The following is a 25,982-nucleotide window of genomic DNA, read 5'->3' on the forward strand; positions in this document are numbered from 1 at the left end:
TCTCTTTAGCAAAAATCTCCGCTAATTCAGGTGAAGTCGGAAGTTTAGGTAAAGGCACGAAATGAGCCATCTTGGTAAACCTATCCACCACTGTGAGAATAACAGTGTGCTTTTTCCAAACAGGCAAATCCACAATAAAATCCATCGCCAAACAGGACCAAGGTTTTTCTGGAACTTCCAGGGGATGTAAGAGACCACAAGGAAGCGAATGAGGTAGTTTAGTCTTAGTACAGACCTCACAGGCTCCGATAAAATCCTTAATATCCCTCCGTAAAGAAGGCCACCAGAAATCCTTAGAGATCAAGGAATATGTTTTGCGAACGCCCGGATGACCAGCCACCTTACTCTCGTGAAGACACTGTAAGAGCTCCAGTTGGAGTTCAGGGGGAACGAAGTGTCTAGACGCAGGAGTCAGTCTAGGTGCCAGATGCTGCAAGCTCCTGATCTGATCCAGAAGCGGAGAATGGATTTTGAGAGTTGTGTTAGCGATGATATTACACTTAGGTACTATAGAGGATAAAACCGGCTCAGATATGGCAGAAGGTTCATGTTGGCGAGACAAGGCATCAGCTTTAGAATTCTTAGAACCAGGCCTATATGTGAGTATGTAATTGAAGTGAGTGAGGAATATAGACCAACGGGCCTGTCTCGATGATAATCGTTTAGCCTCCCCAATATAGGATAAGTTTTTATGATCCGTCAAAATGGTAACAGGATGCAAAGTCCCCTCCAATAGATGTCTCCACTCCTTTAAAGCCATGATAACCGCTAGGAGTTCCCTGTCACCAATGTCATATCTGCTCTCAGTACCCGATAATTTTTTGGAAAAATACCCACATGGATGTAATGGTTTATCCACACCCAACCTTTGGGACAGGATGGCACCTATACCCGTCTCAGAAGCGTCAACTTCGAGTATTAAAGGTAGAGTAGTATCAGGGTGAACTAAAATTGGTGCGGAAGCAAACAGCTCCTTGAGAGTCTTAAAAGCCAGAAGTGCTTCAGTAGACCAATTCTTAGTGTCAGCCCCTTGTCTGGTCATATTGGTGATAGGAGCAATAATAGAGGAGTAACCCTTAATGAAACGTCTGTAATAATTAGAGAAACCAATAAATCTCTGAATGGCCTTGAGACCCTTAGGTAAAGGCCAATCTAAAATGGATTGGAGTTTCTCCGGATCCATTTCAAACCCCTCTCCAGAAATCACGTAACCAAGAAAGGTAGTCTGGGATTGGTCAAAGCTACATTTCTCTAATTTGCAGTACAAGCCATGTTGAAGAAGTTTGTGCAAAACCCTTCTGACCTGTCCGTGGTGAGTCTCAATATCCCTGGAATGTATAAGTATATCATCGAGGTATACAATAACACAGTCATGCTGAAACTCCCTAAGAACTTCATTAATAAGATCCTGAAATACCGCCGGGGCATTACAGAGACCAAAAGGCATTACAGTATACTCATAGTGCCCATAACGAGTATTGAACGCAGTCTTCCACTCGTGTCCCTGCTGAATTCTCACCAAGTTATAAGCACCTCTGAGGTCTAACTTAGTGAAAATCTTGGAACCCTTTAATCGATCAAAAAGCTCGGTGATCAAGGGGATCGGATAGGCATTTCTAATGGTTATCTTGTTCAAACCTCGGTAGTCAATGCAAGGTCTTAAAGAACCATCCTTCTTTTTAACAAAAAAAAATCCAGCCCCAGCAGGGGAGGAGGATCTCCTAATGAACCCTTTGTCTAGGTTTTCACGAATATACTCCTCTAAGACTAAGTTCTCATTCATAGACAAAGGGTATACATGGCCCCTGGGAGGCATAGTACCAGGAAGTAAATTAATTTTGCAATCAAAAGGCCTGTGTGGTGGTAAGGTATCAGCCTTTCCTTTGTCAAATACCGCCTTTAAATCTAGATACAAGGACGGTATCTGTACTTTAGTAGAGTCGGTAGAGTTATTAAGTGTGTTAACAATACAAAGGGGTGACACTCTCTTTAAACATCTCTCTTGACAACCCTGACCCCACGAGACTATTTCCCCTGATTTCCAATCTATAATGGGGTTATGTCTCTTCAGCCAGGAGTATCCCAGGACTATGGGAACAGAAGGAGATGAAATGAGTAGTAGAGATATCTCCTCCTTGTGAAGAATACCAGTAGTTAAGTTAAGAGGTGTGGTCTCCCGGAAAATCACAGGCTCAACTAAAGGTCTACCATCTATGGCCTCTACAGCCAAAGGTGTCTTCCTTAACTGGGATGGGATAGCGTGTTTGGTGAGAAAAACTTGGTCGATAAAGCTCTCAGCAGCTCCGGAGTCTATCAATGCCACAGTCTCTAAAGTTCCCTTCTCCCAAGTTAAAGAGACGGGTAATAGAAGCCTGTGTTCTTTGTAGTTATGAGTAGCGGACAAAATAGAAACACCCAAGGCCTGTCCTCTAGAGAAACTTAGGTGCGAGCGTTTCCCGGGCGATTGGGACAATTCAAACGTAAGTGACCTCTGACTCCACAATACATACACAGTCCCTCCCTTCTCCTGTACTGTCTCTCCTCTTCTGAGAGGCGAGTAAGGCCTATCTGCATAGGTTCTGGAAACTGTGGAGTTTTGGTTTCAGGACTTAGAAATGAAGGAGCTAGTCTAAAGGAAGGTCTACCGGTTCTATCTCGAGTGTTCTGCCTCTCTCTTAGACGTTCGTCAATGCGAGAGATAAAGGAAATTAAGTCCTCCAAATTCTCGGGAAGCTCTCTCGTCGCTACCTCGTCAAGTATTACATCGGATAATCCGTTTAAAAATACGTCTATATAAGCCTGTTCATTCCACTTAACCTCTGCCGCCAAAGACCTGAACTCTAGTGCGTAATCCACAAGTGTTCGGTTCTCTTGTCTAAGGCGCAACAGTAATCTAGCTGCATTGACCTTTCTGCCAGGGGGGTCAAAAGTTCTTCTGAAAGCAGCTACAAAGGCATTATAGTTATAGACTAATGGATTATCATTCTCCCACAACGGATTAGCCCATCTCAGAGCCTTCTCAATGAGTAAGGTGATAATAAATCCCACCTTTGCCCTATCAGTAGGGTAGGAACGGGGTTATAGCTCGAAATGGATACTGATCTGGTTCAAAAAGCCACGACACCTTTCAGGAGAACCAGCATAACGTACAGGTGAGGTAACTCGGGAAGAAGCACCTACAGTGGCTACCTCTAGCCCTGAACTCACAGGAGGAATAGAAGTATTACGCATCTCCTCAGGGGGATTATTAGGACGTGATAGTAATGCCTGTAGTGCTAGTGCCATCTGATCCATTCTATGATCCATGGCGTCAAACCTAGGATCAGGAGAACCAAGCTGACAGTTTGTACCTGCAGGATCCATTGGCCCTGTCGTAATGTCAGGATCGGGACAGGGATCCAACACGCAGAGTACAAAGAGTAGCAGATACGTATACCGGACCTTAGAATGGCCGGACTTAACGTAATACTACGTATAGAATGGTCAGGGACAAGCCGAGGTCGAGGGAACGAGAAGACAGGTAAGCGAGAGACAAGCCGGGTCAAGGATAACAGAGAAGACAGGTAAGTAATAACAAAGCCGGGTCAGAACCAAAAGACAAGAGAATACAAGAGCACTGTGTGACTAGGCTGGCTAGAACCACGACAGGGCAATGAGCAAATGCTGAGAGCTCCCTTAAATACCCTGATTCTAGAGACTAATCACGCCTCCGCCGAGACCTGATTCGTGTCCGGGATTTGACTGACAGGTCGGGCTAGAATAGCGTCATGACGTTGACTATTGAGCGTCACGTTACAAAAAGGCATAGTTCTCTCGCGGCCGGCGTTACATGCGCGAGGGGACCGCGAGGAACAGGAGAATCATGCCGTCTGGATGGAAAAACGTCTAAGTCTCTACCCGTCTCAGGGGTAGAGACTACAGGTACCCTGACAATTTCCACGCTGTGTGCACCCGTCGGCGGGAGAGCTCCGTGCTCAGGCAACTGCTCTTTCAATGGACAGAGCGGAAAGTCTTAGGACATCCAGACCAAAATAAGAAAAAACATTGATACGTTGCATAGGAAATCTCCAAACTGAGAAACATTAATACATTTAAGAGAAGAACGTAATACCAGTAAATATTATAATTGAAATAAAAATTTAAAAATAATAATGAAGAAAATTAGTAAAAAAATAATGACTGAAAACATGTATACATGTTAACAGTGAAAACGTCCCAGACCTAAATAGTTAACAATGTCTCCAGGACTGGATATCTGAAGCGATCTCTCCAATATCCCAGTGCTTTTAACGAAATAATGTGTATAATAATTGGTACTGTCACTTCAGTTGCAGACCGCTAGATAATGGTGCAAAAAAGTTCAGAAACAAGTAAGGACAAATGGTTAATTTAAAAAGGGAACATAATAATAATAAATATGGACAAAAATAATAATAATAATAATACATTAATAAAGTAATAAGTGTAAACTATAAAAGAGTCAAAAATCTAGGAAGTTGATATTGTAGCAGAACTAAAACTATATACAGCAATTACTTTGATTTCCAAATGTTCAAAAAATAGTGGGCACTAGATTCTGCATAAGATGTTATTGATAATGTGCTAGTGGGAATTAGAATAATATAGAGCAGTAAAGGTTTATTTTAACTATGAATGAAAGAAGTAAAATTGAACTCTTCATTTAGACCAGTAGGAGCCAAAGTTTGAAAAGTATGTATCCATTTGGATTCTTGTTTTAACAATTTCAAGTTAAAATTCCCTTTTCTGGAATTCATAGTAATCATTTCAAGTGCTTGGAACTTGAGATTCGAGACATCACTGTTGTGAAGATTCCTGATATGATTGGCAACAGGAGTCGAAATATTTTCATTGTTAACGGCATTCACGTATTGAAGGATCCTTCGCCCACATATTGTAATCCGCAACTACAAGTAATTACGTACACAATTTTAGTGGAGGTACAATTGATGAACTGATGTACAGGGAATTTAGCTTTTGTCCGTGTACACTCAATGACTTTGGATGGTTTTATGAAGTCGCATGCCTTACAATGACCAGACTTAAAAACACCCTTAGTTGATGTAAGCCAGGTTTTTTGAACGGGATCAGGTTCCAAATGACTATGTACCAAAATGTCACGCAGGTTCCTAGGCCGGCGTGCTGTAATACTAGGAAACTGAGAAATGTGATTAGTCAGATCCTCATCGTATGTTAACATGGGCCAATGGTCAGAATAGATTTTTCTGACCGGATCCCATAAACGGTCAAAAGTACCTATGCAACGTATCAATGTTTTTTCTTATTTTGGTCTGGATGTCCTAAGACTTTCCGCTCTGTCCATTGAATTAGCACGTTGGAAAGCTTTTTTGATAATTTTGTTAGGGTAACCTATAGATTTGAAGCATTTTCTAAGTTCTTGTGCTTCTTTCAAAAAGGTTTCGTTATTGGAGCAATTCCGTCTTGCACAGAGGTATTGACCATATGGGATGCCTGCCTTGAGATTGCGTTAGTTGTTAGTTGAGGTTGTTTTCCTAAAGATCTCAGTCTCCACTTTGCCATCAGGATTCAGACAGATTTTGAGGTCCAGAAATTCAAGCCTATTTTCATCTATGGCATAGGTTAATTGAAGGCCTACGTCATTGTGATTAAGGGTCTGTATAAAATCTTGAAAGATGTGAGTGGGTCCTGTCCAGAGTATCAATACATCGTCAATGTATCTATACCAATGTACGATATATTGACCATATTCTGTGGCCGGATACTTGCTGACAATGGTCTCTTACCACCACCCAAGGTAAAGATTGGCATAACTGGGTGCACATGCCGTGCCCTTGGCTGTGCCCCTAATTTGTAAATAATACTTCCCATTAAATACCAGATAGTTATGAGTAAGCACAAATTGCAGCAACATTAGCAAAAAATCCTTCTGAGAAGGAGTGAATTTCGCAGATTTATTAAGATAGTAGGTGATTGCTTTAAGGCCTACTTTATGGGGAATATTATTATAGAGGGACACAACGTCTAAGCTAGCCAATTGGGTGTATGGGGGAACCTGTAGATCTTCCAGTATCAATAATGTCTGTTTCGTGTCCTGGACGTAGGAAACCAATTCAGTGACAAAAGGATGTAAGAGTCTTTCAATGAACTTACTGGCGTTCTCCGTTAATGAGCCATTTCCAGAAACGATTGGTCTCCCCGGGTTTAACGGGGTTAAGGCGTGCCCTCGAAGGCACAATAGGGACAGCTATATATTTTGTTACATTTATCTTGAGAGTCACGAGTCACAGTGTTGCCAGAGTTGACATATATAGTATTAAGCACCATTTTCTGTAAGCAGTCACTTTGTTACTTCAGTAAATATTGCTACTTTTTAAGTGATCTGCTTTAGACCTTTCTTTTGGATATTCACTATTTACTCTATAGTGTGGACCAGCCTTTGCTACTTTTATGTAGATTTTAATAGTACTATTATGTTTGTATTGTAGTTGGTCTCTTTTTGTCTTTTGAGACTTTTTAGTGATTAGTTAAGCTCACAGGTCTGTAGTTCCAGGCAAGGATTTTGAACCACTTTTAAATATTGGAACGACATCTGCCTTCCTCCAATCCTTCGGTATAATACCTGAAACAAAAGAATCTTGAAAAATTCTCCGGAATACTTCCTGAAAGAAAAGAATCTTGAAAGATTAAAACCAGTGGTTCACTTATTTCTACACTTAGTTCCTTAAGTATTCATGGATGAATACAGTCAGGCCCTGGAGCTTTGTTTATATTAACTTTTTTTAGTTCTTGAATTATCCAATTACAATTATTCTGCAAGTTTTTTGCAGCAATCACTTGCATATATATTGCTTTAGGTTCTTCCTTAATATATACAGAGAAGAAATAGCTATTTAAAATTTCTGCCTTTTCCTGGTGTTCATTAACCAACTCCCCCATCCCAGTTTTTACTATACCTACACTTTCATTTTTTTTTTTTTTTTTTTTTTTAGAATTTATGTACTTAAAAAATGCTTTGGGGTTTGTTTTGCTCTCTTTGGCTATCATTTTTTCATTTTGAATTTTAGTGAATCTAATCGCCTTTTGGTACGCATTAATGGCCTCCTTATATCTTTTAAAGGATGGCTCTGATTGATCAGATTTAAATGGTTTTTTTTAAATGCCCCTTTCTTATTTTTAATTTCTAGATTCACTTTCCCACTAAGCCACATGGTTTCAATTTGTTTCTTTTATATTTATTATCCAGTGGTACATACTGAGAAATGTACCTTTCCAATATTTGTTGGAAGATGTTTCATTTATCCTCAGTGTTCTTTTCACTAAAAAGTTTATGCCAGTCAATATATTGTAAAGCTGTCCTTAACTTATTGAAATTGGCTTTTTTTAAATTATATATTTAGTGCTTTTGTTTTGTTGAGTTTATTTCAAAGGACACTATATTATGATCACTATTTCCCAAGTGTTCACCTACTTGAATGTTGGTAAAAAAGCAGGGCTCAAGCCCTACAGGAACTCATGGGAACGGTGTTCCTGCACTTTTTCCACAGCAGGAACTCTGTTCCTGACAGAGGCGGCTCCACACCGCCTGCCCTGGGGGAGAGCCACTATCCTGTCTGCAGCTCCGCCGAGTGTAGAGCTGCGTGTAGAGCTGCAGACTGAGGTGTCTCGCGATCTCCAGCCAATAAGAGCATTGCCGCAGGTTACCATGGCAATGCTCTGACTAGAGATCACGAGACTTACCACGTGTTCTGCAGCTCTGCACCTCATCAGAGATGCAGACCGGAAAACCAGCCACCATACCATCAGGGAAAGCTGCCCACTGAACCACCAGGAAATAATTATAGAAAACTAAAGGTATTTACTTTTTCACAGACCCCCATACCCACTTACAGCCCCCCTACCCACTCACAGCCCCCAAACCCACCATACAGCCCCTCCACCCACCTTACAGAACCCCTACCTGTCTCACCGCCCCCTACCTGCCTCACAGTCCTCCTACCCGCCTTACAGCCCCCTACCCACTCACAGCCCCCCTACCCACTCACAGCCCCCTACCCACTCAAAGCCCCCCTACCCACTCACAGTCCCACTACCCACCTAACAGCCCCCCTACCCACCTTACAGAACTCGACCTACTCACAGCCCCCTACCCACTCACAGACCCCCTACCCACCATACAGAACCCCTACCCACTTACATACCCCCTACCCACCTCACAGCCCCCCACCCTCTCACAGCCTCCCCACCCTCTCACAGCCCCTCTACATTTTCACAGACCATCTACCTTCTCACAGCCCCCCACCCTCTTACAGCCCCCATACTCTGTCACAGGCCCCCTACCCTCTCACAGCAAGACGTCAGCCACGCATTGACCTCTTTAATCTCCAGCTGCCTTTCCACTGTGGCACAGGTAATATCTCAGAGTATACCACCTTGGAGGTCCTTTTCCTAAGTTTGCTACCTAATTCCCTGAAATTATTATTTTTTGTCTTCATTTTTTTTTATTAATGCCAAAGAAAAAACAGGCAGTACATCACATGTTACATATCGTCCAACAGTGAGCTCTTATAGCCTTATTATCAACATACAATTGCATAACTTATAATGTCAATTATCATTATAAAGGTTTATACTAAATCGTCAAAATACTGCCTTAATAGTTCAGTTGGTTTAATATATACATGCCTTTCACAGTCCAATTGTCCCATACATATTTTTTACTTATAGTAAACTATATAGCTTACATTTGTGGTGTACTACTATATTATCACATTTCGTTATTTATTTTTGTCTAACTAAAGATAGGGAAAGGGGTACAGAAAAGAAAAGGGGAAACCCTGGTTAATTCTCCACATTGCTTATTTACCTGCCAATTTGCCAATATGAGGTAATATCCCTCCTTTACCTAAGGCCTTATCATATTGAACTATGTTCCATAAGGGGTCTCAGCCTTAGTTGTCAATCTTCTAGCCACAAGTACCACTCCTATCGGACCACCATAGAACATTGTGTTTTTGTATTAAATCCTTTTACTAACCCGTTTGGATGGTCGTCCAGCTATGCCATTCTTTTTTATATTTATCTAAACATCCCTTAACTTCACTAGCCATCTTTTCGTATGCGCTGATTGTATTTAACTTAGTATATATTACCTCATCTGAAGGTATTTCTTTCCTCTTCCAATTGCTTGCTAAAGCTATTTTGCTACCGTGAGAATGTTTAAAATGACCTTTCTTTAGGAATGTATGTTGATTCCGGGGATAATGTGGAGCAAATATTTTTCAACATGCAAAGGGATAAAAAAGCCTTGTCTTATCAAAAATTAAGCTCTGAATTCGTTTCCAGAAGTCTCCTAATTGGAGACAGTCCCAGAACATGTGCGTCATTGTTCCTGCTGCACTTTCGCACCGCCAACATAACCACGATGTGTCAGCATACATGCATGCTAGCCTTTGAGGTACCAGGTACCATCGCATTGTGATTTTACAGTAGGCCTTCCATAACGAGAGGCTTTGTGAAGCTTGCTTTGTGCTAAGCATGGCTGATTGCCAGTCTGACCTGGGGAACTGATGCCCAATTTCATTCTCCCATTGTATCCTATATGTTAATATTTCTGAGGGGCTGCACTTTCCGTCAACGCATTGTAACACAGGGAGAGTAGTTTAACGAATATGTGTGACAAAAAAAGTTCAGGCGTAAATAAAGTATTTACATCAATAAGTGGGTTATCCAAAATATGTGCCTGTACAATATTCTCTTAATCCTTAAATACACATACATATCTCTAGATTCCAAATCTAACTCCTTTTGAAGGTCGGGAAATAGCTTCACTTGTGGCCCATTCATTAAGTTACATACTTGTCTCACACCTTTTCCTTGCATTCTCCTCACATGGAGGCCCGGAGAAAGGGCCGCTAATGCCGTGATTGGTGCTGCTCTAAACAACAGATTCGGGTTTATTACATATGGGCACCAGTCTTTCCAAGCTCTTAACAAAAGTTTTGTACTTTGTAGCATAAATTTTGTGGGAGTCCGGGGAGCCGAGCATGTCCATAGGTAATATATTATGTTATTTGTGTCTAGACATGCATTTTCGAGTGGTAGCCAAATTGGGTATTGAGCGGCATTCCTAAGTCTCAGTAAACTGATCCCCTGTACTATAAAGGATGCTCTATAGTGATGTACCGAACTGTCCGCCGGCGAACAGTTCCCGGCGAACTTAGCGTGTTCGCGTTCGCCGCGGCGGGCGGACACATGCCCAGTTCGATCCGCCCCCTATTCGTCATCATTGGGCAAACTTTGACCCTGTGCCTCTCGGTCAGCAGACACATTCCAGCCAATCAGCAGCACTCCCTCCCTTCCACACCCTCCAACCTCCCTCCCAGCATCCATTTTCGATTCATTCTGAAGCTGCTTGCTTAGTGAGAGGAGGGAAAGTTTAGCTGCTGCTGATTAGATAGGGAAATTGATAGCTAGGCTAGGGTATTCAGTGTCCACTACAATCCTAAAGGACTCATCTGATCTCTGCTGTAAGGACAGCACTCCAAAAAGCCATTTTAGGGCTAGAACATCAGGCTGCTTTTTTTTTTTTCCTGTGTAATGTAATTGCAGGTGCCTGCCTGCCAGCTTCTGTGTGAGGTTCACATTGGATACTGTGCCCACTTGCCCAGTGCCACCACTCATATCTGTTTTTACAATAGGTTAAGCTTTAGATTTAAAAGAAATATTTTTTTCCCCACTGTAATAGAAGAGCAGTTGCCTGCCTGCCAGCTTCTGTGTCAGGTTGGATGCCTTGCCCATTTGCACAGTCAGTGCCACCACTCATATCTGTTTTTACAATAGGTTAAGCTTTAGATTTAAAAGAAATATATTTTTTTCACTGTAATAGAAGAGCAGTTGCCTGCCTGCCAGCTTCTGTGTCAGGTTGGATGCCTTGCCCATTAGCACAGTCAGTGCCACCACTCATATCTGTTTTTACAATAGGTTAAGCTTTAGATTTAAAAGAAAAAAAATTTTTTCACTGTAATAGAAGAGCAGTTGCCTGCCTGCCAGCTTCTGTGTCAGGCTGGATGCCTTGCCCATTTGCACAGTCAGTGCCACCACTCATATCTGTTTTTACAATAGCTTAAGCTTTAGATTTAAAATAAATTTTTTTTTTTTCACTGTAATAGAAGAGCAGTTGCCTGCCTGCCAGCTTCTGTGTGAGGTTCACATTGGATACTGTGCCTACTTGCCCAGTGCCACCACTCATATCTGTTTTTACAACAGGTTAAGCTTTAGATTTAAAAGAAATATTTTTTTTTCACTGTAATAGAAGAGCAGTTGCCTGCCTGCCAGCTTCTGTGTGAGTTTCACAGTGGATACTGTGCCCTCTTGCCCAGTGCCACCACTCATATCTGTTTTTACAATAGCTTAAGCTTTAGATTTAAAATAAATAATTTTTTTTCACTGTAATAGAAGAGCAGTTAGTTGTCTGCAAGCGTCTGGGTGTCAGGCGTACTTCAGCGTGTGCTCTGCAGACCTGTGCCAGCGTGCTTTGACAGTTGCCAATCATATCTAGTGTCTCTTTAGCGTGCTTTTACAAAGAAAAAAGGTTTCCAGTGTAAGCTAATAGCAGCCAGTCAGTGTCCTTCAAGTGGCTCTGTCAGGCCTTCCTTCAGCGTGTGCCCTGCACAACACTGCCAGCGTGCTTTGACAGTTGCCAATCATATCTGGTGTCTCTTTAGCGTGCTTTTACAAAGAAAAAAGGTTTCCAGTGTAAGCTAATAGCAGCCAGTCAGTGTCCTTCAAGCGGCTCTGTCAGGCCTTCCTTCAGCGTGTGCCCTGCACAACCCTGCCAGCGTGCTTTGACAGTTGCCAATCATATCTGCTGTCTCTTTAGCGTGCTTTTACAAAGAAAAAAGGTTTCCAGTGTAAGCTAATAGCAGCCAGTCAGTGTCCTTCAAGCGGCTCTGTCAGGCCTTCCTTCAGTGTGTGCCCTGCACAACCCTGCCAGCGTACTTTGACAGTTGCCACTCATATCTGGTGTCTCTATAGCGTGCTTTTAAAACCAAAATTTTGTTTCCACTGTAATAGAAGAGCAGTTGCCTGCCTGCCAGCTTCTGTTTGAGGTTCACAGTGGATACTGTGCCCTCTTGCCCAGTGCCACCACTCATATCTGTTTTTACAATAGCTTAAGCTTTAGATTTAAAAGAAAAAAATTTTTTCACTGTAATAGAAGAGCAGTTAAAGATTGAATAGCAGTTACTTGTCTTCAAGCGGGTGTGTCAGGCCTACAGTGTGTGCTCTGCAGAACTGTTCAAGTGCACATTGCCAATCATATCTGGTGTCTCTATAGCGTGCTTTTACAAAGAAAAAAGGTTTCTAGTGTAAGTTAATAGCAGCCAGTCAGTGTCCTTCAAGCGTCTCTGTCAGTCCTTCCTTCAGCGTGTGCTCTCCAGAACTGTTCCAGTGCACATTGCCAATCATATCTGGTGTCTCTATAGCATGCTTTTAAAACCAAAATTTGTTTTTCACTGTTATAGATTGAATAGCAGTTACTTGTCTTCAAGCGGGTGCGTCAGGCCTACAGTGTGTGCTCTGCAGAACTGTTACAGTTCACATTGCCAATCATATCTGGTCTCACAGTAGCTTGCACGCATAGTACCACTAATCCCCCAAAAAATGACCATCCGCCACTCCGTCTCCCGCCTTGAGCAGTTCCCGCTCATCTGCCCACAGTCATGTGTCTGTTAAGGACATGTTTGAGCGTAAGAAGCCACCAAGTCACCCCCTTGCCCAGCGTCTGACAGCTGGCTTGTCCGAACTATTAGCCCGCCAGCTTTTACCATACAATCTGGTTGAGTCTGAGGCGTTCAAAAAATTTGTAGCTATTGGGACACCGCAGTGGAAGGTACCCGGCCGGAATTTCTTTTCACAAAAGGCAATCCCCAACTTGTACTCGATTGTGCAAAAGGAAGTCATGGCATGTCTGGCACACAGTGTTGGGGCAAGGGTCCATCTGACCACTGATACCTGGTCTGCAATGCATGGTCAGGGCAGGTATATCACCTACACTGCGCATTGGGTAAACCTGCTGACGGCTGACAATCAAGGAATGCGTGGCATTGCAGAGGAGTTGGTGACACCGCCACGAATTGCAGTCCTGCTGCCAGCTCCTCTACTCCTCCTACTCCATCCTCTTCCATAACCTCCTCGGCTGAGTCCTCTTGTGCTGCTGCGTCTTGCTCCACATCAACGGCACCCCCCCAGCTCCCCAGGTACTATTCCACATCCCGGATACGGCAGTGTCACGCCGTCTTGGGTTTGACTTGCTTGAAAGCAGAGTCACACCGGACAAGCACTCCTGTCTGCCCTGAACGCACAGGTGGAAAAGTGGCTGACTCCGCAGCAACTGGATATCGGCAAAGTGGTGTGTGACAACGGAAAAAATTTGATAGCGGCATTGAAGTTGGGCAAGTTGACACATGTGCCGTGCATGGCACATGTGTGTAATCTGATCGTACAACGCTTTGTGCATAAGTACACAGGCTTACAGGACGTCCTGAAGCAGGCCAGGAAGGTGTGTGGCCATTTCAGGCGTTCCTACACGGCCATGGCTCACTTTGCCGATATCCAGCGGCGAAACAACATGCCAGTGAGGCGCTTGATTTGCGACAGCCCTACACGTTGGAATTCAACACTCCTAATGTTCGACCGCCTGCTCCAACAAGAAAAAGCTGTTAATGAATATTTGTATGACCGGGGTGCTAGGACAGCCTCTGGGGAGTTGGGAATTTTTTTGCCACGTTACTGGACGCTCATGCACAATGCCTGTAGGCTCATGCGTCCTTTTGAGGAGGTGACAAACCTAGTCAGTCGCAACGAAGGCACCATCAGCGACATCATACCATTTGTTTTCTTCCTGGAGCGTGCCCTGCAAAGAGTGCTGGATCAGGCTGTAGATGAGCGTGAAGAGGAAGAGGAAGAGTTGTGGTCACCATCACCACCAGAAACAGCCTTATCAGCATCGCTTGCTGGACCTGCGGCAACGCTGGAAGAGGATTGTGAGGAAGAGGAGTCAGAGGAGGAATGTAGCTTTGAGGAGGAGGAGGAGGAGCAAGACCAAACACAACAGGCATCCCAGGGTGCTCGTTGTCACCTATCTGGTACCCGTGGTGTTGTACGTGGCTGGGGGGAAGAACATACCTTCAATGACATCAGTGAGGAGGAGGAACGGGAAATGAGTAGCTCGGCATCCAACCTTGTGCAAATGGGGTCTTTCATGCTGTCCTGCCTGTTGAGGGACCCTCGTATAAAAAGGCTGAAGGAGAACGACCTGTACTGGGTGTCCACGCTACTAGACCCCCGGTATAAGCAGAAAGTGGCGGAAATGTTACCGAATTACAACAAGTCGGAAAGGATGCAGCATTTGCAAAATAAATTAAAAAGTATGCTTTACACAGCGTATAAGGGTGATGTCACAGCACAACGGGAATCTAACAGGGGGAGAGGTGGAAGTCATCCTCCTCCTCCCACGACCACGCCGGCAAGGACAGGACGCTTTAAAGATGTGTTGTTGATGGAGGACATGCGGACCTTTTTAAGTCCTACGCATCGCCACAGCCCTTCGGGATCCACCCTCAGAGAGCGACTCGACTGACAGGTAGCAGACTACCTCGCCTTAACTGCAGATATCGACACTCTGAGGAGCGATGAACCCCTTGACTACTGGGTGTGCAGGATTGACCTGTGGCCTGAGCTATCCCAATTTGCGATAGAACTTCTGGCCTGCCCCGCTTCAAGTGTTCTGTCAGAAAGGACCTTCAGTGCAGCAGGAGGTATTGTCACTGAGAAGAGAAGTCGCCTAGGTCAAAAAAGTCTAGATTACCTCACCTTTATTAAGATGAATGAGGGATGGATCCCGAAGGGACTGACACTGGGCGATACATTCGATTAAAAAAGGCCTGATGAGATGAGCTGCCTTGGGCTAAAAATGGTCCACACGCTGCTGTATTTTTTTTAATTCTTTATTTTTGCGGTGCTTTGCATGACAGTAAAACAGTACATTGCAAGTCAGAATTTCCAGTATAAAGCATCAACATATTTATCTTGCATCTTGTGAGACTGCACCAATTATATAATTTTATAAAATACAAGCAATAACTTGGATCCGGGTCATTAACCGCTTAACCTGTGTTATTTGTGTGTTTGAGTCGTATATTTGGTGCTGGTATCCGCGTTCCGTGTGTGAAGTAGTTATGGAGTATGTGGTGCCTCCATGGTTATGACACTTGGGTGTGCCTGTATGTGTCGGTATGGTGTCCCGTGGGCATATTGATGGGTGTGTACTAGTGAGTGACTTCTGAAGCGTGTGGGCTGTCCAGTGCAGCCTCCTGCCGTGAGTGTGGTCTCTGCCTCACGTGATCGAAACTCCTAACCTAGGGAGTCGCGGGGGGGGGGGGGTGGTCATGGTAAGAGTGTAGCAGTCACTCCATTAAGCGTTTGTGGTATGTCCCCGTCTTAGGTGTACCAGTCGTGCGAGAGTGGGTCCCATTGAGCCTGTGGTGTCAGTCAAGTACGGTCCATGTCAGGGTTAGGCCTGTCGATTGTTGTACGTGTGTCAGTCTTCTAGTAGGGATCGCAACAACATAAACAATAAACCGTTTAAATGTCCTTTTGTAACTCAGGTATGGTGTGAAGTTAGATAGGTTTCTCCTGACCTATGCTTTTGTATGCAATTCTTGACTCGTTTTAGACTTCACAAACCCTCGAGCTTAAAGCTCTACACCCACTAAGAGTGCAGGACAAACCCTAATCTTTGCAGAATAATGTACGTTGCCATATGGACACTTTGACGGTAGGTAATGGGTCGTATACAACCTGTACCTTTACTATGCTGCCCTCTTAAAGGCCGGCTACTGTTCAGTATTCTAGATTAGTCATCTATATAAGGTCAGCATTTAATGGGCTTTAGCAATATATACATTTTGTCAGACCATTTAATCTTGCTTTTGTAGCTTGAAAGTAGTGAGGTGTGTTTATTAAATTTTAGTGCCCCTATTCAGCCTTAGGAGGGTAATGTCCCCTAGTCATGGGACACTGAGCTTGGCTTTAACCTCTATCAGATGTTTGGAGACCTTACAAACTGACAGCCACCGGCTCAAAAACAGGGTTCATGAGAAAGAACAAGGTAATAAACAATTGTGATTTTCGCATTCAGTGTACGAACTGTAGGAATTATGGTAACGTTTCCAAAACGGCACTTGGTTACCAAAATTGGGCTCACAAAAAAATAAAAAAAAAATATATATATATATATATATTGTTGCCCCCAAGAACAATGGGGTACTATAAGAAATGTTAAACGTTCAATGAAAATAACTTTGCAGTCTTTAGACCTGAGGTAAAGGTGAGCGCTGGGAAGGTGTCCCTACTGTGCCTCATTGTCAGCCAGTCCCTTGAGGCTGTCTTGGGTCCGAGGACCGAGGGCTTCTGTTCCGCGGTACAAACGTTGCGGTGCGCTCTGGGTCCCAATTGGTAGTAGAGGGTCTTGAGGGTGAGTTGGCGGTCGGTGGGTCCAGTCCCAAGGCCTGTATTATTGTGGGTGCCTCTTCCATGGAGGCAAGTGTGAGTTGGGATCCATTCTGTGGTATCACCAGGGATCCGTGTGCCCCCCATCGATAGGTGATGTCTGCTGCCCTCAGTCTGTTGGTGAGGGAGCTGAAGGTTTTGCGCCACATGAGGGTAGACTTTGTAAGATCCTGGAAAAAGGTTAGGCTAGCGCCCTCAAATATCAGGGGTGTTTTACCTTTTAATGCAGACATGACTTGAATCTTGTCGTGTACATTTGGGCACCTGAGTATCACATCTCTGGGTGTGTTTGAGCGTACCTTTGAGGACGTAGGCAGGCGGTAGATCTCCTCAGTGACCATCTTCTTGACCGTGGTGTGAGGCAGAATAGTGGCCAGAAGGCGCCTTGTGTAGTGCGGTAGTTCATCTGGCAAGATGGCTGCCGGGATGCCTCTAATTTTTATATTAGTGCGCCGATGGCGTTCCTCCATGGTTGTCTGCCGTGCCATTATGACTCTTTGTTGCGCCTGAAGGTGGTGCATTGATTCTTGCAGCTCAGCTAGGTGAGTTTGCATGTCTGTAATGTGTTTTTCATTAGTGTGTACCCTGTTCATAGTGGCAGTGATGTCCTTTTTGATGGGGGCCAGTTCTGCCGCAAGGATTTTATGGAAGTCCGAAAATAGGATTTTTAAATCATGCCTGGATGTTGGGGTCATGTCTGCTGGAGGGTCTAGTTGGTGTTGTGGCCCTATGTGGGCTTCTGAGGTTGTTTCTGCCTCCGGTTGATCCGTGTGTTGGTAGTGGGGCGCCGTACGCGTCGTGTCCGCGGGAGTAGTTTTAGCCGGAGCAGGCTTTTGAAGCATGGTCCCTATGTCCCGGTTTTGTTCTATGGCTTGTGGGCGCTGTGAGCGGCGGCCCATGGCTGGTGTGTGTGCCGGATGGTCTGACCTTTGGAGGGAGGCTTCTTCCCGCGCTTGTCGCGCTCCGTAGCCGCCGAGTAGTTTCTCCAGGTCTGGGATTGTGAGCGTGGGGTAGGCCCCAACCTTCCGTCTCCGCTTCTGCTGGGTGGAAGCCGCAAAGAAGGGCATCGATCGGCTCGGGAGTAGGTAGGGAGTCCAGCTGGGGGCTGGAGGAGGTTGGATCGGCTGAGGGTGTTGGGATTTTTAATAGATTGTGCCCGTTTACTGGGGAGCTTGTCGAGATGGCGTCCGTTTAGCTCGCTGGTTAAGCTCCGCCCCCCACGCTGCTGTATTTTAGCTCTGAATGACGTTTGACTTGCGTGACTTATCCGCCACCAACTAGGGTTCAAGCCGCCATGTTTTAGGGCACTTTCTGCCTGTGAAACAAACATCAATTTTTCTGGCCGTTGCTACAGCAGCGGCTGCAACAATACCACATTTTTCAGGCATGTGTACATGCCTAATTTTTAGGCCCACTGGTGCAGCACTGTGGCTTCAAAAACCAAACCAAAAAAAAAATCCTCCAAGATGGCACCAATATACCAGGGGTCTAAGCATCTTCCCACCTTGGCCTAAAAAGGGGAGGTGATTCAACAATAAAAAATCGCTGCCATATACACGTCCAGTGATAGGAGACGCGGAAGGTATTAAACTGATATGAACAATACTAAACTCACCACTCCTATCTGGTGGCACATTAGCTTGCCCGCGCAGTGCCCCAAATTTCAAGTAAGAGGACCGACCAAGCATCTTCTTCCATCTCCCTGTTACATAAATCAATGCCATATCCATAGAAATTGTAGAGAATATCCAGGATAGTTTTACAGGGCCAAATCATGTCGCCTGTTGAAGAGGCTCGGGTCCCAGGTGTGCAGTTCCTAAAATGGCTGCCATATACATGTCCACTGATAGGAGACGCGGAAGGTATTAAACTGATACGAACATTTACTAAACTCACCAATCCGAGTGCTGTTATTTATTTAATTTTTTTGTGGTGAGGCTTTACAGGACAGAGTGCTTCTCCACGGGACATGTTAACTCACGGGCAGCTGGCTCATCAAGGAACCAGAGCAGCTTGAACGAGGTGACCTTGCTCGAGGCCCCAGGTGTGCGGTTCCTAAAATGGCTGCCATATACACGTCCACTGATAGGAGACGCGGAAGGTATTAAACTGATATGAACAATACTCCACTCCTATCAGTAGGTCCGTCCCATTGTGATTTATGCCCCCCACCCACCGCGCAGGGATGGGGGCCGGGGGGGAGGAAAGTAGGCCCCCCATTGTGATTTATGGCCCCCACCGCGCAGGGGTGGGGGCCGAGGGGGGGAGGACAGTAGGTCCCCCCATTGTGATTTATGGCCCCCACCCACCGCGCAGGGGTTGGGGAGGACAATAGCTCCCCCCAGTGTGTATCATGGGCTTTGAGGACAGGTGTCAATCCATACCTGCCAAGTGACCCTATGTAGGGGGAACAGTCCCTATTCTGCTCTGTGTCAGTGTGTATCATGGTCTCTGTGGATGGGGAACAGTCTCTATTCTGCTCTGTGTCAGTGTGTATCATGGTCTCTGTGGACGGGGAACAGTCTCTATTCTGCTCTGTGTCAGTGTGTATCATGGTCTCTGTGGACAGGGAACAGTCTCTATTCTGCTCTGTGTCAGTGTGTATCAGGGGTTTTGAGGACAGGTGTCAATCCATATCTGCCAAGTGACCCTATGTAGGAGGAACAGTCCCTATTCTGCTCTGTGTCAGTGTGTATCAGGGGTTTTGAGGACAGGTGTCAATCCATATCTGTGTCAGTGTGTATCAGGGGTTTTGAGGACAGGTGTCAATCCATATCTGCCAAGTGACCCTATGTAGGGGGAACAGTCCCTATTCTGCTCTGTGTCAGTGTGTATCAGGGATTTGACTATCTTTATTCAGATTCAAAAATTACAATTCCAGGAAAAATTTAACAAACATTTACAAGAACATGTTATGCACATCATAGAAACAACGCGAACCTCTTTAAAGCCACAAACTTAAGACAAAAAATACGTACACACAATGTGTAAGGGTTTGAAAGAATATTCGGAATCTGTTGGCGCTATATAAATAGCAATAATAAATAAATATCTGCCAAGTGACCCTATGTAGGGGGAACAGTCTTTATTCTGCTCTGTGTCAGTGTGTATCAGGGGCTTTGAGGACAGGTGTCAATCCATACCTGCCAAGTGACCCTATGTAGGGGGAACAGTCTCTATTCTGCTCTGTGTCAGTGTGTATCATGGTCTCTGTGGACGGGGAACAGTCTCTATTCTGCTCTGTGTCAGTGTGTATCATGGTCTCTGTGGACAGGGAACAGTCTCTATTCTGCTCTGTGTCAGTGTGTATCAGGGGCTTTGAGGACAGGTGTCAATCCATATCTGCCAAGTGACCCTATGTAGGGGGAACAGTCCCTATTCTGCTCTGTGTCAGTGTGTATCAGGGGTTTTGAGGACAGGTGTCAATCCATATCTGCCAAGTGACCCTATGTAGGAGGAACAGTCCCTATTCTGCTCTGTGTCAGTGTGTATCAGGGGTTTTGAGGACAGGTGTCAATCCATATCTACCAAGTGACCCTATGTAGGGGGAACAGTCCCTATTATGCTCTGTGTCAGTGTGTATCAGGGATCATTAGGATAGGTGTCAATCCATATCTGCCAAGTGACCCTATGTAGGGGGAACAGTCCCTATTCTGCTCTGTGTGAGGAGGAGGAACGGGAAATGAGTAGCTCGGCATCCAACCTTGTGCAAATGGGGTCTTTCATGCTGTCGTGCCTGTTGAGGGACCCTCGTATAAAAAGGCTGAAGGAGAACAACCTGTGCTGGGTGTCCACGCTACTAGACCCCCAGTCTCTATTCTGCTCTGTGTCAGTGTGTATCAGGGGTTTTGAGGACAGGTGTCAATCCATATCTGCCAAGTGACCCTATGTAGGAGGAACATTCCCTATTCTGCTCTGTGTCAGTGTGTATCAGGGGTTTTGAGGACAGGTGTCAATCCATATCTGCCAAGTGACCCTATGTAGGGGGAACAGTCCCTATTCTGCTCTGTGTCAGTGTGTATCAGGGGTTTTGAGGACAGGTGTCAATCCATATCTGCCAAGTGACCCTATGTAGGGGGAACAGTCTCTATTCTGCTCTGTGTCAGTGTGTATCAGGGATCATTAGGATAGGTGTCAATCCATATCTGCCAAGTGACCCTATGTAGGGGGAACAGTCCCTATTCTGCTCTGTGTCAGTGTGTATCAGGGATTTGACTATCTTTATTCAGATTCAAAAATTACAATTCCAGGAAAAATTTAACAAACATTTACAAGAACATGTTATGCACATCATAGAAACAACGTGAACCTCTTTAAAGCCACAAACTTAAGACAAAAAATACGTACACACAATGTGTAAGGGTTTGAAAGAATATTCTGAATCCTTACATGTTTACTTTATCGTTTGTTTGATTTTTGTGAACCATATATAAACTACAAGCAGCGTGAAAACTATAAAAACTCAAGTGGCCATGCTGATCAAATTAAATAGTATGCTTTACACAGCGTATAAGGGTGATGTCACAGCACAACGGGAATCTAACAGGGGAAGAGGTGAAAGTCATCCTCCCCCTCCCACGACCCCTCCATATCTGCCAAGTGACCCTATGTAGGGGTAACAGTCTCTATTCTGCTCTGTGTCAGTGTGTATCATGATCTCTGAGGACGGGGAACAGTCTCTATTCTGCTCTGTGTCAGTGTGTATCAGGGGCTTTGAGGACAGGTGTCAATGTTAAGTGATTTCTGCCCTTTATGGATTAAAAGCAGACTCTGCATCAACTGTGTAATTTTCCATGGGAGTTTTGCCATGGATCCCCCTCCGGCATGCCACAGTCCAGGTGTTAGTCCAGGTGTTTGTGGCCAGAAAGAGTCCCTGTTGGTTTTAAAATTCGCCTGCCCATTGAATTTCAGGTTCGCGACAACACTAATGCTCTATAATCGGCATGTGCATGGGGAAAATTTTCGGTTCGGTTCGGCATTCCGAAATTCAGAATTTTCGCAATTCGGGACTTCGGCAATTCGCCACTTCAACACTTCGGAACTTCGGCACTTCAGCACTTTGGAAGTTCGGCACTTCGGCAGTTCGACACTACGGAAATTTGGCAACTTCAGCACTTCAGCACTTCAGAACTTTGGCAACTTCGGCACATCGACACTTCGGAACTTCGGCATTTCGGAACTTCAGAATTTCGGGACTTCGGAACTTCGGGACTTCTATTGAAGCCGCTTAGTAGATAACTCCCTAATTCCCATGGTATTAGGTAGTTATCTACCAAAAGGCTGAAAGACCTAAATTGGTCTTTCAGACAAATTTACTAATACTAAGTAAAAATTACTTAGTATTAGTAAATTTTCCCCTACTCGCTATACCGCGAGTAGCGAGTAGGGGCATGTCTATTAAACAGTGAGCAGCCTCACGACGGGTGGGGGCCCTAAAGTAAAATGATGGGGGGACCTATTGTCCTCCCCCCCGCCCCCCCACCCCTGAGCAGTGGGTGGGGGCCCTAAATACTAATAAGGGGGGGACCTAATGTCTGCCCCCCTGGCCCCCACCCCTGAGCGGCAGGTGGGGGCCCTAAATTGGTATAATGGGGGGACCTAATGTCCTCCCCCTGGCCCCCACCCCTGAGCGGCGGGTCGGGGCCCTAAATACTAATAAGGGGGGACCTAATGTCTGCCCCCCTGGCCCCCACCCCTGAGCGGCAGGTGGGGGCCCTAAATTGGTATAATGGGGGGACCTAATGTCCTCCCCCTGGCCCCCACCCCTGAGCGGCGGGTGGGGGCCCTAAATACTAATAAGGGGGGACCTAATGTCCTCCCCCCTGACCCCCACCCCTGAGCGGTGGGTGGGGGCCCTAATTACTAATAAGGGGGGGACCTAAGGTCCTCTCCCCTGGCCCCCACCCCTGAGCGGTGGGTGGGGGCCCTAAATACTAACAAGGGGACACACCTAATGTCCTCCCCCCTGGCCCCCACCCCTGAGCGGTGGGTGGGGGCCCTAAATACTAATAAAGGGGGGAGACCTAATGTCCTCCCCCCTGGCCCCCACCCCTGAGCGGCGGGTGGGAGCCCTAAATACCAATAGGGGGGACCTATTGTCCTCCCCCCCCGGCCCCCACCCCTGAGTGGCGGGTGGGGGCCTTAAAAAAAAGTCCCCCCCAGGTGACTAGGGGTCCCCAAACCCCTAGTCACCACCCCCCCCTCCAAAAAAAAAGAGATCCCCCTACCTACCCCCCTCACCCTAAAAATAATGAGTGGGGGACCTTTAACTAAGAACCTGTAAAAAAATAACTTACCATTCAATGTTTTCTTTCTTCTTTCAGCCCCAAAAAAGGCGAAATAAAAAACCATAATAACCGACGCAATTAAAAAAAAAAAGGAGTGCAAAAAAAACAAATCCTTCTTCACCCATGGAGGGCTCCGCGCAGACTGACCTCTGCAAGGTGGGGGAAGGCTAATATAACCTTGCCCTGCCCTGCAATTAGGCTCAGAGCACTCTGATTGGTGGGTTTAAGCCATCCAATCAGAGTGCTCTGACAGGTAAATGAAGAGACTGACAGGTAGTGCTCTGTGTCATTTTACACAGCGTGGGAAAGTTCTTTGGAATTTTCCCACGCTGTGTAATTTGACTCATAAGAGAGTTATGAGTCAAATTACACAGCATGGGAAAATTCGTGGGAAAATTCCAAAGAACTTCCCCACGATTTTAGAAGAAAGAAAAAATCGAATGGTAAGTTATTTTTTTTTCACAGGTTCTTAGTTAAAGGTCCCCCCTCATTATTTTAGGGTGAGGGGGGTAGGTAGGGGGATCATTTTTTTGGGGGGGGAGGGGGTGACTAGGGGTTTGGGGGTGCTAAATACTAATAGGGGGGACCAAATGCCCTTCCCCCTGGCCCCCACCCCTGAGCGGTGGGTGGGGCCCTACAGTAAAAAAGGGGGGGGACCTAATGTCCTCCCCCCTGGCCCCCACCCCTGAGCGGTGGGTGGGGGCCCAAAATACTAATGGGGGGACCTAATTTCCTCCCCCCTGGCCCCCACCCCTGAGCGGTGGGTGGGGTCCCTACAGTAAAATAAGGGGGGGACCTAATGTCCTCCCCCCTGACCCCCACCCCTGAGCAGTGGGTGGGGGCCCTAAATACTAATAGAGGGGGACCTAATGGTCTCCCCCCTGGCCCCCACCCCTGAGCGGTGGGTGGGGGCCCTAAATACTAATAAAGGGGGGGGACCTAATGTCCTCCCCCTGGCCCCCACCCCTGAGCGACGGGTGGGGGCCCTAAATACCAATAGGGGGTGGACCTATTGTCCTTCCCCCCGGCCCCACCCCTGAGCGGCGGGTGGTGGCCCTAAAACAAATCTCCCGACCCGCCCCCCTACCTACCCCCCTTACACTAAAAATAATGAGAGGGGGACCTTTAACTAAGAACCTGTAAAAAAAAAAATAACTTACCATTCGATTTTTTCTTTCTTCTGAAATCTTCTTTTTTCAGCCCCAAAAAAGGCCAAATAAAAAACCATAATAACAGACGCAATAAAAAAAAAAACGAGCGCAAAAAATAATAATCCTTCTTCACCCATGGAGGGCTCCGCGCACTGACAGGTAAGTCTCTACATTTACCTGTCATAGCACTCTGATTGGTTGGTTTGAAATCCACCAATCAGAGTGCCACAGGCTGCTCACTGCTTAATAGACATGCCCCTACTCGCGGTATAGCGAGTAGGGGCATAATTTACTAATACTAAGTAATCTTTACTTAGTATTAGTAAATTTGGCTGAAAGACCAATTTAGGTCTTTCAGCCTTTTAGTAGATAACTCCTTAATACCGTGGGAATTAGGGAGTTATCTACTTATTCATTCCTGTCATTACATTGACTGGCCAAGTAACTTGCATTTTATATGAATGTATGTTACTTGATTGTTGTAAGTGTTGCAAATGCATACAGGTGAATCCTGGCTATGTTTGTATACTTTTTATTTAAAATTGATTACAATGTAACATTTTTCTTCTTTCACTGGGTAAGTAAATTAGTACTTAGGCAATACTGTGCTTCGGCACTTCGGCACTTTGACACTTTGGAACTTCGGCAACTTCGGAACTTCGGCACTTCAGCACTTCGAACTTCGGAAATTCGGTAATTTCGGAACTTCGGGACCTCGGCAATTCGGTACTTCGGTAATTTGGCACTTCAGCAATTCGGACATTCGGAAGTACCCGAATGTCCGAATTGCCCGAAATTCGTCCGAATTCCTATTCGGACCGAAACGAATTGCACATGTCTACTCTATAATACGTTTTTATATCTGGCATCCCTAGTCCGCCTTTTGCGTATGGAAGACCTGAGCTTCCCGTGCCACTCTAGGGGGCTTCCTCTTCCAGATATGTGCATTAATAGTACCTTGAATTTGGTTAAGTAATTTGTTGGGAAGTGCTATAGGTAAGGTTCTAAAAAGATATAGAATGTGTGGCAATGAACCATGAAGTCTCCAGACCCTCCCATTTTGCAATTGTAAGTTTAATTTTTTTGAGCATTGGGTAATGATTTTCCTTAGTTAAGGTTTGGATTAACTTAGTAAATTTACTCCCAAGTATTTTAAAGACGAAGTGCGCAATCTAATTTATATTTTGATTTTAGTTTGTCTATCAGGATTTGCTGTAGTTTGATGGGTAGTGTCTGTGTTTTGATTATGTTGTTTTTATAATAGGAAACCTGCCCGTATTCGGTCAACAGTTTAAAAAGAGAAGGTAAGGAGAACTCCGGTTCTTTAATAAAGAACAGTTCCCCCCCCCCCCCCCCAGACTCCTCTTTTGTTCCTATCTCAAATTTTTCTCTCTCTCTTTAATACTTTCTATCACTATTTTTCTCTTTAAACTCTGACTGGTTCTTCTCTCCCTTTCCATCTGTCGGTACTTCCTTTGCCCTGCTCGCAGGGAGCTACAAATGCATAGGGATTGTCCTGGTTTGACGGAGCATCCATAGAGGCAACCTCATACTCAGGGATGGAGAGGGGAGAAGTACCCGAGTAAAACATAGTTCAACTGAAGCCGTGAAATTATTCTTCTGGTTAGCACGACTCATGCGATAAAGCCAGTCAAGTTTCTTTCTTTCTCTCTTTCTTTATTTTACATTTATAATAAAATTGGGTGGAGCACCATAGACCTATGTGGCTATTCATGGCAGATGTGCAATCACCATATCCAGCGCTACCGACTGTGTTTTTTTGTTGTACTTTTATGCAAACTTCCTTTATCTGTAACTGCCTGAATGTGTTCATATGGTTTTATGTATAATATTGTTACTGTTGCATATGATGTTGAATCCTTGTAATAAATAAAGAATTAAAAAGAAAATAAAGAACAGGATATCATCCGCAAACAAGGCTAGTTTTTTAATCCCCCCAGGTGTGCTCAGTCCT

This window comes from Pelobates fuscus, chromosome 1 (genome assembly GCF_036172605.1).
Source record: "Pelobates fuscus isolate aPelFus1 chromosome 1, aPelFus1.pri, whole genome shotgun sequence".
Taxonomy (NCBI): Eukaryota; Metazoa; Chordata; class Amphibia; order Anura; family Pelobatidae; genus Pelobates; species Pelobates fuscus.